Raw genomic sequence first — 11,529 nt, 5'->3', positions numbered from 1 at the left:
TTCATATCCTTTGCCCACTTTTGAATGGGTTTGTTTTTTTTTTCTTGTAAATTTGTTTTAGTTCTTTGTAGATTCTGGATATTAGCCCTTTGTCAAATGGGTAGGTTGCAAAACTTTTTTCCCATTCTGTTGGTTGCCAGTTCACTCTAATAATTGTTTCTTTTGCTGTACAGAAGCTCTAGAGTTTAATTTGATCCCATTTGTCTATTTTGGCTTTTGTTGCCAATGCTTTTGGTGTTTTAGTCATGAAGTCCTTGCCTATGCCTATGTTCTGAATGGTTTTGCCTATGTTTTCTTCTAGGGTTTTTATGGTGTTAGGTCTTATGTTTAAGTTTTTAATCCATCTGAAGTTAATTTACATTTTTTTAGCTTTTTTTCTCTCAATGCTTTATTTTAGTAAGTCCTGTCACTGTGTCTTCAAGTTTACTAATCATTTCTTCTGCACTGTGCAGTCTGTTGTTCATCTCATTTGGTGTAATTTTCATTCCAGAGTTTATAGGGGTTTTTTTTTTTTGTTCATTTGTTTTTTTGTTTAAAGATCTTAGTTGGCCTTATTTGTGATTCTAGAGTTGGGCAAAACTTCATTCCATAAAACAGAATAAGCATTTTCTCAGAAACTGTAGTTTTAATTTTTAGAAATTTGATCTGGGTCTTTTTTATATCTGCCATGTCTCTCCTTAGCATTCTTATCTTACTAATACCTTCTTTAACCTATGAAAGATATTTTTAATAGTTGTTTTAATGTGTTTGTGTACTAATTCTATTATTTGTGTCATTTCTGAGTCTGTTTCTAATGATTGATTCTCTCCTTATTATGTATTATATTTTCCTCTGCTTCTTTGCATGTCTGGTGATTTTTGACTGGATGCCACATATTGTGAATTTTACATTATTGTTTGCTAGATTTTTAAAAAATCATATAAATATTTTTAAATTTTACTCTGGCTTGCAGTTATTTGGAAATAATTTAATCCTTTCAAGGCTTACTTTTGATGTCTATAAGGAGGAACCAGAATGACCTTTAAGGTAAAACTAATTTGGTTCTGCTACTGAGGCAATATCCTTCTGAATACTCAACACAATTTACTGTATATTGTGAGATTTCTTCACTCTTGCTGTTGGAAACATGGAATGGTATTTAGTAGGAATTAAATATACAATCGTAAATAATCTTAGTAATTTTATGGTTTAAATTTCTTGATTTGACTTTGTACCTTTGAATCCATTGTAGATTGATATAGAGTCTCCCAATTTTAAATTAACCTCGCAATTACCCTAAGAACCGCTTTCATAAATTAAATTTTTTTAATTATACTGCAGCTCTTGGAGTATAACTCAAGATACTAGGCACTTCATACCCTGAGTGATTTAGAATTACTTCCATCTAACATCTCTTTAAAAAGAAGAAATAAAACTCTAAAAAGTATAAAACTACTAATTGAAAGACTAATCTCTAGTCATCTTTGATACCTATTTCATAGGTGCTAAAAAATAACCAAATAACCGTATAATATAGTTAAATTTTAAGTCTACTTTAAATGAACCAGATCAAGCCATCTATATTTTAAGGCTGAGTTTTACTGACTTATTTTTCTTGAGGTGTATAAACAACTTTTTAAATATATTTATCTTTCACCTTACTTAAGCTTATATTCTTGGAGAGATTTTAATTCTGTGGAGAATAAGAATGTGTTACTTAGTAATAGGTCTAATAATTATTTTTGTTCCTTCTGTACTTGGGAGATCCATCGGTAGAAGGGCCCAAGACTTTTGATTGGGAACATAGTGGGAGATGGAGAACCTAAGTGGTTTGGGCTAAGAAGCTGGAACAGAACTCCAAAGCAGGATCTGACTAGCATTCATATAGAGCCAGCACGTATTCCAAGCTGCATACATTGCCTCCTAATTCCAAAGAATCCTACAAATGCTATCTAAGCCTGCCAACCACCAGCCCACTCAGCTTTCCACCTAATTCCTCATCCCCAAACCTTACAGAGAGTTTCATAATTAAGTTATTTTACTCTATAATTATATGTGTATAATAACTTCAATAATTTTTTGTTGCCTTTAGCCTTTGTAATTCTTATAAGAGGTATTATGCATTCTGACCAATAAAGCTTAGGTGGGGAAAACCTTTCCAACTGCAATAATTACATTTGGTTTGCATATACATGGTTAAGCTGCTCTGTCTATTGTTTTTGGTGTCAATATTTTTCTGTGTGTTTTATAACTTTCCCTTTTATAACTGCAAATTTTGGTCCAAGTTTTAAAATATACCATATTAAGAAATACATTGTTTTCATAAAATCACACTATTAAAATTAAATTATAAGTACTCTAAAATCTTCCTTGCTTTTTAAATATTAAGATTAAATTTCTAATACAGGTAATTATGTGTTTACTTGCTCCACTTTCCTATAATTGGGAATAGAATCTTCCCTGAGGAGCTAGCATATTAGCAGGTGAATCTGTTATTATTGTTATCAACAGGCTTTTTTTTTAAGAACCTTTATTTACGTTTTTAAACAAGAGAGTCAAGCCAGTTTAATCAGTTGACAAAACCCCGTGCACGAACAAGTACAAGACTTTAGGCAGAAAAAAGTAATGAGAAGAAATTGTGTTTATCTCTAGATTTTTTTCTTTTTTGGCTCAAGAGTTTATTTTGCCTCAGCTTTACACGCATTCTTGTGACGTTACAGGACTGGGGAGGGAGGAAGTAAAAGACGGAGCTGTGACTGTGGTACGTATCTGCAAGCAAGTGTTAAAGAGGGAGAGGAGGACGCAGAAGCAAGCTGGTTTGACCAGAAACAGAACTGCCTGTGACAGATTAAGAGACAAGCAAGGCTTGGAATCTGAGAGCAAGCAAAGAGAGTGGAAATTTACAGCTGCTCTCTGTGAGTGTTCAAGTGATCATTTTCTGGTAACGTTTTCCGGTGGTAACTGTTACTCTTCAAAGAGAGAGACAGAAAGTCAAGACAGAATTGTGGAAACTCTTTTCTCTTCTCTGCCACGCTTAGTAACAGGAGGCAACCTCTATTAAATGGACAATAAAGGCTATTTCATCTAAAGTGCTTTGAGCTCAAGAAAGAGCTGTCTTCAGCACCTCACCATGTGTCTACATTTTGTTGCTTAGACAAGCCAAGTCATTTCTGTAACGTTTGGTAAGTATGAACAAGGTTATCCATACTGGTTTATAGAAATGGAACGAATATGGTAAGCTTTAGTTTTAATTGAGGTTCTGTAGTTATTACTTATATATTCATTATAAACCATGCTGGTTCCTTGTTTCTTTGTGCATAATGAATTGCTGTTACTAGGAGAGGTTTTAAAAAATTACGAAACAATACTTCTCTGTTGCCTAAGGCACTTGAACCATTATCAACGATTCTGTGTCCATGGAATATCATATTTTGGAAATGGGTTTTTATTTACAAAGAGTTTCCAAAAATAGTGGCAGTACAGTATACCATTTTTCATATTTCTCTTTCAACTGCATGAAAATTCAAGTTATCTCTGTCTCTTGTTAATAAATTTTAAATTATCACTGTGATGTTATGTATTAGAGATTATAGCATTCTCTTATAATTTAAATAAAAATGTTGATACTATTAATTAAAAGGATATATAATTTAAATGTTGACTGCTTCTGTTAGACCCAGTAAGGGATACCTGAGTTTTCCTACTTTATGTAAAATGAATGAATGCATTTGGATTTATAAGTAAAGAATAAAGCAGTTATTTTTTTCTCACAGTTTATACTAAGCTTTCCTCTCATATAATCTTATTCTGTTGAAGAGCAATTATAACCTGATCTGTGTGTGTTTGTGTGTGTGTGTGTGTGTGTGTTTGTTTGAGTTTGTATAAACAAAGAGCAAGGAAAAATAAACTCTTAAAATATCTATTCACATATCAATAAAGCCTTCTTTGTATAATCTTAAAACAGGAGAGTGTATACTAATTATATACATCTTTTTAAAGGCATGGATGAAGGCATGTAATCATTCTTCCGTAGGAGGAAGGAAGTGTATGTTGTTAACTGTGAAACTGAGTCACTGCATGAAGATGCACCACTCTAAGCAGAGTTTCTAAACTACCCTCTGCTAGCCTCAAGAAATATATATGTCTTTAGTTATGGATTCAAGTGAGTCCTTTAAGGCAAAACAACAGAAATGAAAACTTCTGCAGAGTATTAGTAAACATATTAAAAGGGCTTGTACCCTAGATAGACTATAAAATGGCTGTACTTTCTCTAACATTTCCTCTATGTGTACAGAAGCCTGTAGAACAGGTTTTGTTTTGTGGGATTTTGTGGGTTTTTTTTTTTTTTTAGACTGTTGACCTATGTATAAGAAGCAGCTCAGCTGGTCTGTGGAAACCTTTTCTGGTCTAGTGAGTATCTTGCACTTAAAAGTAAATATCAGAGAGATAATATCACAAACTTACTTTTTAAATAGATTTTCCCATGCTCAGTCCTTTTTACACTGGTGGAAAATTACTTGCCTACAGCTTCACACTTTGCAGAATAATTTTTTATTTTAAACTAGTCATTCACTTGTGTTACCTTAGTGATGTACCATTTCCTAAGCCCATAGGAATGTAAATATAGAAATAAAGAATAATGCATTCCCAATTTACAAATGCTTTGTATTTCAGAAGTTTACTTGTGAGTGGATTGTTGGAAATTTAGAACCAATGTTTCCTGGGAAACAGTTTATTAAATGACTGTTGGGTGTTTATTACAGTCTAAGAATATATTTTACTCGCACCATAGAAAAATCATTGCTACCTTGAAAAAATATAAGAAAGTCAATTTCAATGTGAAACTAAATATAAAATAATGATGTTGGATAAGATATTATTTTTATTTATTCTAAATGTTAATGCTTGAGGAAAAGCAAGGTTAATAGGTGGATAGTTATTTGGAAGGATGCTCATGGGTTTTTTGGGTACTTTCGTGAGCTTTCAAGGTTGATTGCACTGTTTTTGAGATCTAATCTGACATTGAAATCAGATTTCTCTTTTTCTTGCTACAAGAATATTTCTGGCCATTGAGTTCATACTTAGCCATTCCTAAGGTTTAGCCCAGTGTGTGGCACATAATGGGTACCTGATAATAGTTATCGCATGAGGACTAAACTGTTTCTTTGGCTCACAAAAATGGAAATGAGTTATTTTTTCAAGATATCCAAAAAAGGAAAGAATGGGGCATATGTTTTTCATTATGAGAAAGAGATGTCCTGACAAGAACTGATTGAATTGTGAGATGTGAACAAAAGTAAGACAGAATAGGTCTAGCTCTGAAGAGAACCAGAAAAGACCATAGTGTAACTTGGTGGCTGTCTTGAATGAGTAGGAATGGTGACGAGGGGGAGGCAATTTACAAAGTAGGTATCTTGAGTACGTGGGACATTCTAAAGTCAGGTGTCAACTTTAGCTCAGAGGATTATGTATTTGCAAATGTTTACTAGGACCCATATGAAGAAATGTGGCTTATTCGGAAAACTCATCTTGGGTCTATGCAAATTAACTTTACTGGTCCAGAAAGTCTGTCTGAAGTGCCAGTATATGAAATTTAAAAGTCAAATGCAATATGCATATGTATGAAATAATAATGAAATAAACCCTACAGTAGATGCAGGTTTCAGTTATCTTGGATGATTTGAAGTGGCAGAAAAACTTCCATTTGATCAAAAAATACGTTATTTAGTCTATTTTAAATCTTATGTAGTAGATTTGGAGTAGCCTTAAATGGTATATAATAGGTTCTTAATAAATATTTACTGAATGGATGAAGGCAGATTTGCACAATTTTCCATTTCTGGTATATATATGTCTGTGTTTACATGTGCATATATATTTATAATGTGGCTTAAAGATTATTTTCAACTGATATTCACATAACCAAAAAATCTATTAAAACTATATTAGCATGTCTATTAATTATAGTTAAAGTGTTTCACTAATTAATTAAGCAGAGATCTTTCCTGCTTATAAGTGAGATAATATACTTTCCTGTTTTGTAACTTAAATGTCTTAAATTTCTAGGGGAAACTCATGTAGTCCCTTCCAACTCTGGAAGGATGAAAGATTATATGAAATTACTCAGCCAGAAAAACCAAATCAACTTTGAACAGCTCTGGGATAACAGATAACTTTAGCAAACTCACTTTCATCTCTACTCTCTCGTGTTAAAGTTTTTATAGATTGACAGGTAATAGACACAGGGCTTACTGAGGCTATGAAATCATTGTATTTCACACTATTCTTATAAACTGTGTCTTAATATCAATAACAGTATCTAATCAGAATTTGTTATGTGTAATATGTATGTGCTTCCAAGAAATACTGAAAAATGAATTATGAGTTTCCCTTGATAATTCTATATTTTAAAGAGTAACCATTTGTGAATTTCAGTGAGATCTAATGCTTTAATGATAGTTACCAGTTTTTGAAAATACTGACTTAGGTTCAGATCTCTGCTATTAATTGAGATTGTAAAATTCTAATATAAAATTATCAATCATTAACAATTATTAATAGCTAATAAAAGTAGAAAATTTTGGAAGGTTGAAATGACTGGAGCTGTCAACAGAAATATTAGGAACCTAGTGAATAAGGCTATTCATTTTTTTTTTCTGCAATTACAGTAGTCTAGTAGGATCCTTAGATAATAAATGTATCAGTAGTTATATATATTCCTAAATTTATATGTTAATTCTTTTTTAAATTTATTTTAGTGTTACTGTACATTAGAAATAAGGAGTGATTAACAAGGGACATGAGTTTTCTTATAAAAGAGTTTTTATTCTGATGTAAGTCTGAGTGAGGCTTCCAGATGAATGGGACTTATAAAAAGCTCCTCACAACATTTTTCCATTTCTGTGTAAATTGTCCATTTTTAGAAAATGCCTCTCCCTCAAATTCTGTTAATGAAACTTATTTAAAAAAGATGTTCTTGGTTATTTTGAACTGAGAAAAAGGATTATCAGTGAAAGTCTTTATTTATACTTTATTTTTCACTCATGTCTATAGGTTTTCAAATACAAAATTCAGTTGTGGTGCTTTCTAATTACATTTAGGATATATATTTTCAAATGGAAAAACTGAAGCTTAGAAGATACTGTTGGAAGATCCTTTGACATATATAATATGCTTCATAATGAATATGGTATTATTACATATATAATGATATGCTTTGTGACTTAATCATCTTTGTGAAGGCAATTCTAAATTACCTTTTATGGGGGAGAGTCTTCTTGGATACAGCAAATACTGTAGAACTTTAAGGTACACATCTTTGTTTTAAAATTTTCATATAATCAAATGCACCCATTTTAAGAGAACGGTTCAATTAGCATTGACATACGTATGTACTCATGGAACCTCCATCCCATTGAGTTTTCAAAAATGAATTTACAGGCACAATTATTTGCTATGTACATTTGATTTCATTTCCTTCTATCTGTGAATCCTATTTGGAATACAGATAAAATAATGGTATCCCTGAACTTTTCTGCATTTTTTTTCTTTTGAGACAGAATCCTGCTCTGTCACCCAGGCTGGAGTGCAATGGCACAATCTTGGCCACCTGCTCTGTCACCCAGGCTGGAGTGCAGTGGCACAACCTCCGCCTCCCTGGTTCAAGTGATTCTCCTGCCTCAGACTCCTGGGTAGCTGGAATTACAGGAGCGCGCCACCATGCCTGGCTACTTTTCTTGTATTTTTAGTAGAGACAAGGTTTCACCATGTTAGCCAAGCTGGTCTCGAACTCCTGACCTCACGTGATCTGCCCACCTCAGTCTCCCAAAGTGCTGGGATTACAGGTGTGACCACTGTGCCCAGCCCCAATATATTTTTTTTTTTTGTGGTGGTAGATTTATTTTAATTATTTTAGTTTAACAGAAGGTTTAATTATTTTAATTTAACAGAAGCTTTAAGTTACATTAATAAGCTCTCAGAAATAAATTTGGAAATGTTCCTCTCTAACTCATTGTTGATCGTAGAATAAATAGACTTAAGTGAAGGTTCATTTTTAAGTTGCTTTCTTAAAATGAGTTGGCAGTTTGGTTATACCTCTGGAAATGTTGAGACTTCACTTTTGGCTTCAGAGATAAATTTCTCACTCCCTTCAGTTTTGCTAGGAAAACTTTGACATTCAAAACGTTATTTAAAAAAAGATAATTTTTGAGACAGAGTCTCACGGTGTTGCCCAGGCTGGAGTGCAGTGGCACAAACATGGCTCACTGCAGCCTTGACCTCCCAGTGTTAGGATTACAGGTGTAAGCTACTGCACCTGGTCTCAAATTATTATTGAATAGCATAGTTGGAGATTAGATAAAGGCCTAGAAATAGTCATTAGCCACCTACAGATGTTTATTCCCTTTGAAATACTTTAAGTGGGATAACAACAAGGGCGTTTAATACTCCAAGGTATGGAAGTTGCTCCTCCCCTAGGTCCTTTCCCACCGCCCCACTGCCAACTCTTCTTTCCATTTATATCACTGAACATATTCAGATGACTCACTTGAGTGGTTGACTTTGGACCATCTTCAATGGTGCTCACATTCAAGTTAGAAATATGAAATATTTTACTGTGTATCAGGAAAGAGAATGCTGCCAAAATCTACTACAAAATCTACAGGGCATGAGTTCCCTGGGAGCAGAGTTAGATGATCTTTTTTGGCTTTCTCTCTAGAATCTGAGCCAAGTACTACTCTTTATGAAACTTTATAGCCAAAGGAATCATGTTTGAACAATGCTTTGAAAAGACATGACAATCAGATATTCCACAGTCTGAACTTTTAAAAAATGGTTGTTTATTCATTCAAAATACCATTTAAGAGAGGCATTTCTGCTACAAAAGCATTTGCATAATCTATGATATAAACTTTGGAAAAAACAAGAGCATTTGAAAGAAGAAGAAAATTAAGCATCCACAAGCAAACTATACCACTCAGAGGCAATCACTGTTAATTAACATTTCAAAAATATTTTTTCTATATATAGGTTTTGTGTGTTTGTGTTTTTGTTTGCTTTACATAGTTGTAGTTATGCTCTGTAATATGGAATGCTATTTTTAACGTTAACATTTTCATTCTATTTCACATTCTTTGGAAATATTTTCATAGATGGTATTTCATCAAATTTAAGAAGTCTCTGGTTGTAAGACATATGGTTACTTTAGTGCAACCAAGAAAGAAAAGAACTTGCCTATTAGTGTAAGGCACATTGTAAGGCACACCTAAGCTTTGAAGATGTTAAAATGTAAAACAGTTTTAAAAGTTTAAAAAAATCTATGACATATGCTGATGTTCCATTAACTGGGAATATCACAATTTGTTTAATTATTCTCCTCTGTTAGATATTTCTCAGTTTTTTATGATAATTATAAACATTGCAGTAAACATTTCTGCATATAAAGATAATCCCTTATTTTGGTTTATTTTCCTAGGACAGATTACCAAAAATGGAATTGCTACAAAGCCAGAGGTTGTGATCATCTTAAGGTTCTAGATTCATATTTGCCAAATTATTGTCCAATTTATATTTCCACCAGTAAGAAATGAGAGCCTGTTGCACAGTACCATCATTAGAACTGAGTTGTCAAAACAACAAAAAGCTTTGTAACATAATGGAAATACTCTTTCACTTTGAGTTTGCATTTTTTTTACTATAGAGAATGGTTAAACATTTACTAATAAGTTTATTAACTATAATTCCTCTTTTATGGTTTTAATCTGTATGTCTTCTTGATTGTTATCTTAATTGTCTTAAAGAGATCTGTTGTGATATTAGCCCTCCATCTTTCAGATTCATATCACAGAATTCTCAAGTTTGTTGTTTTCCTGTAATTTTTAATTGTTTTATCTATAGAAATTCAAATTTTTATATTCGTGGCATATTTGTATTAACTTTGGTTTGTTGGTCTTTTACTTTGAAATTTATTTCATCACTTCTAAAATTAGAGAAACCATTTTACATCCAGAAATCTGAAAGTCACTTATGTTAGCATCTATATCTGGGCTGTATTGTTCATTGATGTGTTTGTTTCTTGTGCTGCTACTGTGTTACAGTTTCCTCTTAAGTCATCTTTCTTGTTAAAATTTGTTATTCTCGCTTATTTAGTATCCTTGACTAAATTTAGATACCAAAAACTGTTTTTGCACATTTGATTGGCACTGTATCAAACTATGGACTTTAGGAATAACTGACATTTAAAAATGTATTCTGCCTATTCAAGACAAAGGGCTTTTTTTTTAACCTCAGATCTTTCCTATCTTAATTATGTAGGTTTTCTCCACAATTCTATTATTTCAGAAAAAAGAAATGTACTCATTATAGCAATGCAGAAAAACACATACATGAAAAAAATTAAACCATCACAAATCTCATAATTTAGATAATATCCCTAAGATTAGCTAAGCCACATTCTAGAATCATTCTGTGAATATAACATTAGAAAGATGGCTAGCTGAAGGGATGAAGAGATAACTAGACATCTTCTATTTCTATATCTCTGTTTCTCTGTTTTGTTAGTTTTCTATTTCAGGAACAATAATTATACTATTTTTGAAATTAAGGGTTTATAGTTTTTTTGAATACACTTCTGGGATAGATTTTGTATATAATTAGTTGCCAATATGAACAGAATATGCTTTTTATTATGTTCTCTGACTGGCAATTGCTTATATGTGAAAGCTGTATGTATATTTATCATGTATTTAACTACTTTGCCTAACTTCTACTAATTTCAGTTGTTCATATTTTTATGTATATGATCATATTGTCTGCTAATTACAATTTTGTCACATCATTCCCCTTTTTATCATTTATGTTTTATATTTTAATGCATTGACCACAACATATGGTAATGATAGTGATTGTGATGATCTTTGTTTTATACCTTTTCTTAGTAAGAATGCCTCCATTAACCATGATTTTATAAATTGAGCTAAGATTTAGATCTCTCTTGCTTTTAATTTTATTGGATACCTTTTTCATAGGCCACTGAGATCCTTTTTATTTGACTTACTGATACAATTTATTTTCATCAATTTTCTATTATTAAATGCTAAATTATTTTGTAAATACAGCCTTTGATTTTTATTAGCCAGAATTTTACTTAGGGTCTACACTGAAAATATTTGAACTGAAAATAATTTAGATTACATTCCTAGTAGCTCCAGTCCTCATTTCTGTCAATAGGTATCTTTTATCTCTTTCCCTACCAGACTTCTCTGTTTTCTCTTTCAAGCAATGATTTCTTTGTTCTACCTAGAGAATATTAAGGTCACCAAATTAAAATTATTTAATATAGCCTTTATTGTACCTAATATACATATAAAATAGTATTAAATTTATAAGGGTAATTGACTATGTATTATATCTGTTACATACACTGTATATGTAGTATAATAACCTCCATATATTCTATTTTTGAAAACTAAATACATAAATGTTCTATGTGGTTAAGTGTGTATGATTTGTCTTAAACTCATATTTCTTATATTCATGTTGTAATACTGCTTG

General features: G+C 32.0%; 1 protein-coding gene across 2 annotated transcripts in view; it reads left to right on the top strand.

The window, feature by feature from the left end:
• Positions 1-2,746: 2,746 nt before the first annotated feature.
• The window catches only part of CAB39L (calcium binding protein 39 like), a 103,171-nt gene continuing 94,388 nt past the window's right edge, over positions 2,747-11,529 (top strand). For both annotated transcript variants that reach the window (XM_078360214.1, XM_035297878.3), the window contains exon 1: positions 2,747-3,161. The gene's annotated coding sequence lies outside the window, so the exon portion shown is untranslated. The remainder of the gene's footprint in view (positions 3,162-11,529) is intronic.

This window comes from Callithrix jacchus, chromosome 1 (assembly GCF_049354715.1).
Source record: "Callithrix jacchus isolate 240 chromosome 1, calJac240_pri, whole genome shotgun sequence".
NCBI lineage: Eukaryota > Metazoa > Chordata > Mammalia > Primates > Cebidae > Callithrix > Callithrix jacchus.
This window is presented reverse-complemented; position numbering and strand designations above follow the sequence as displayed.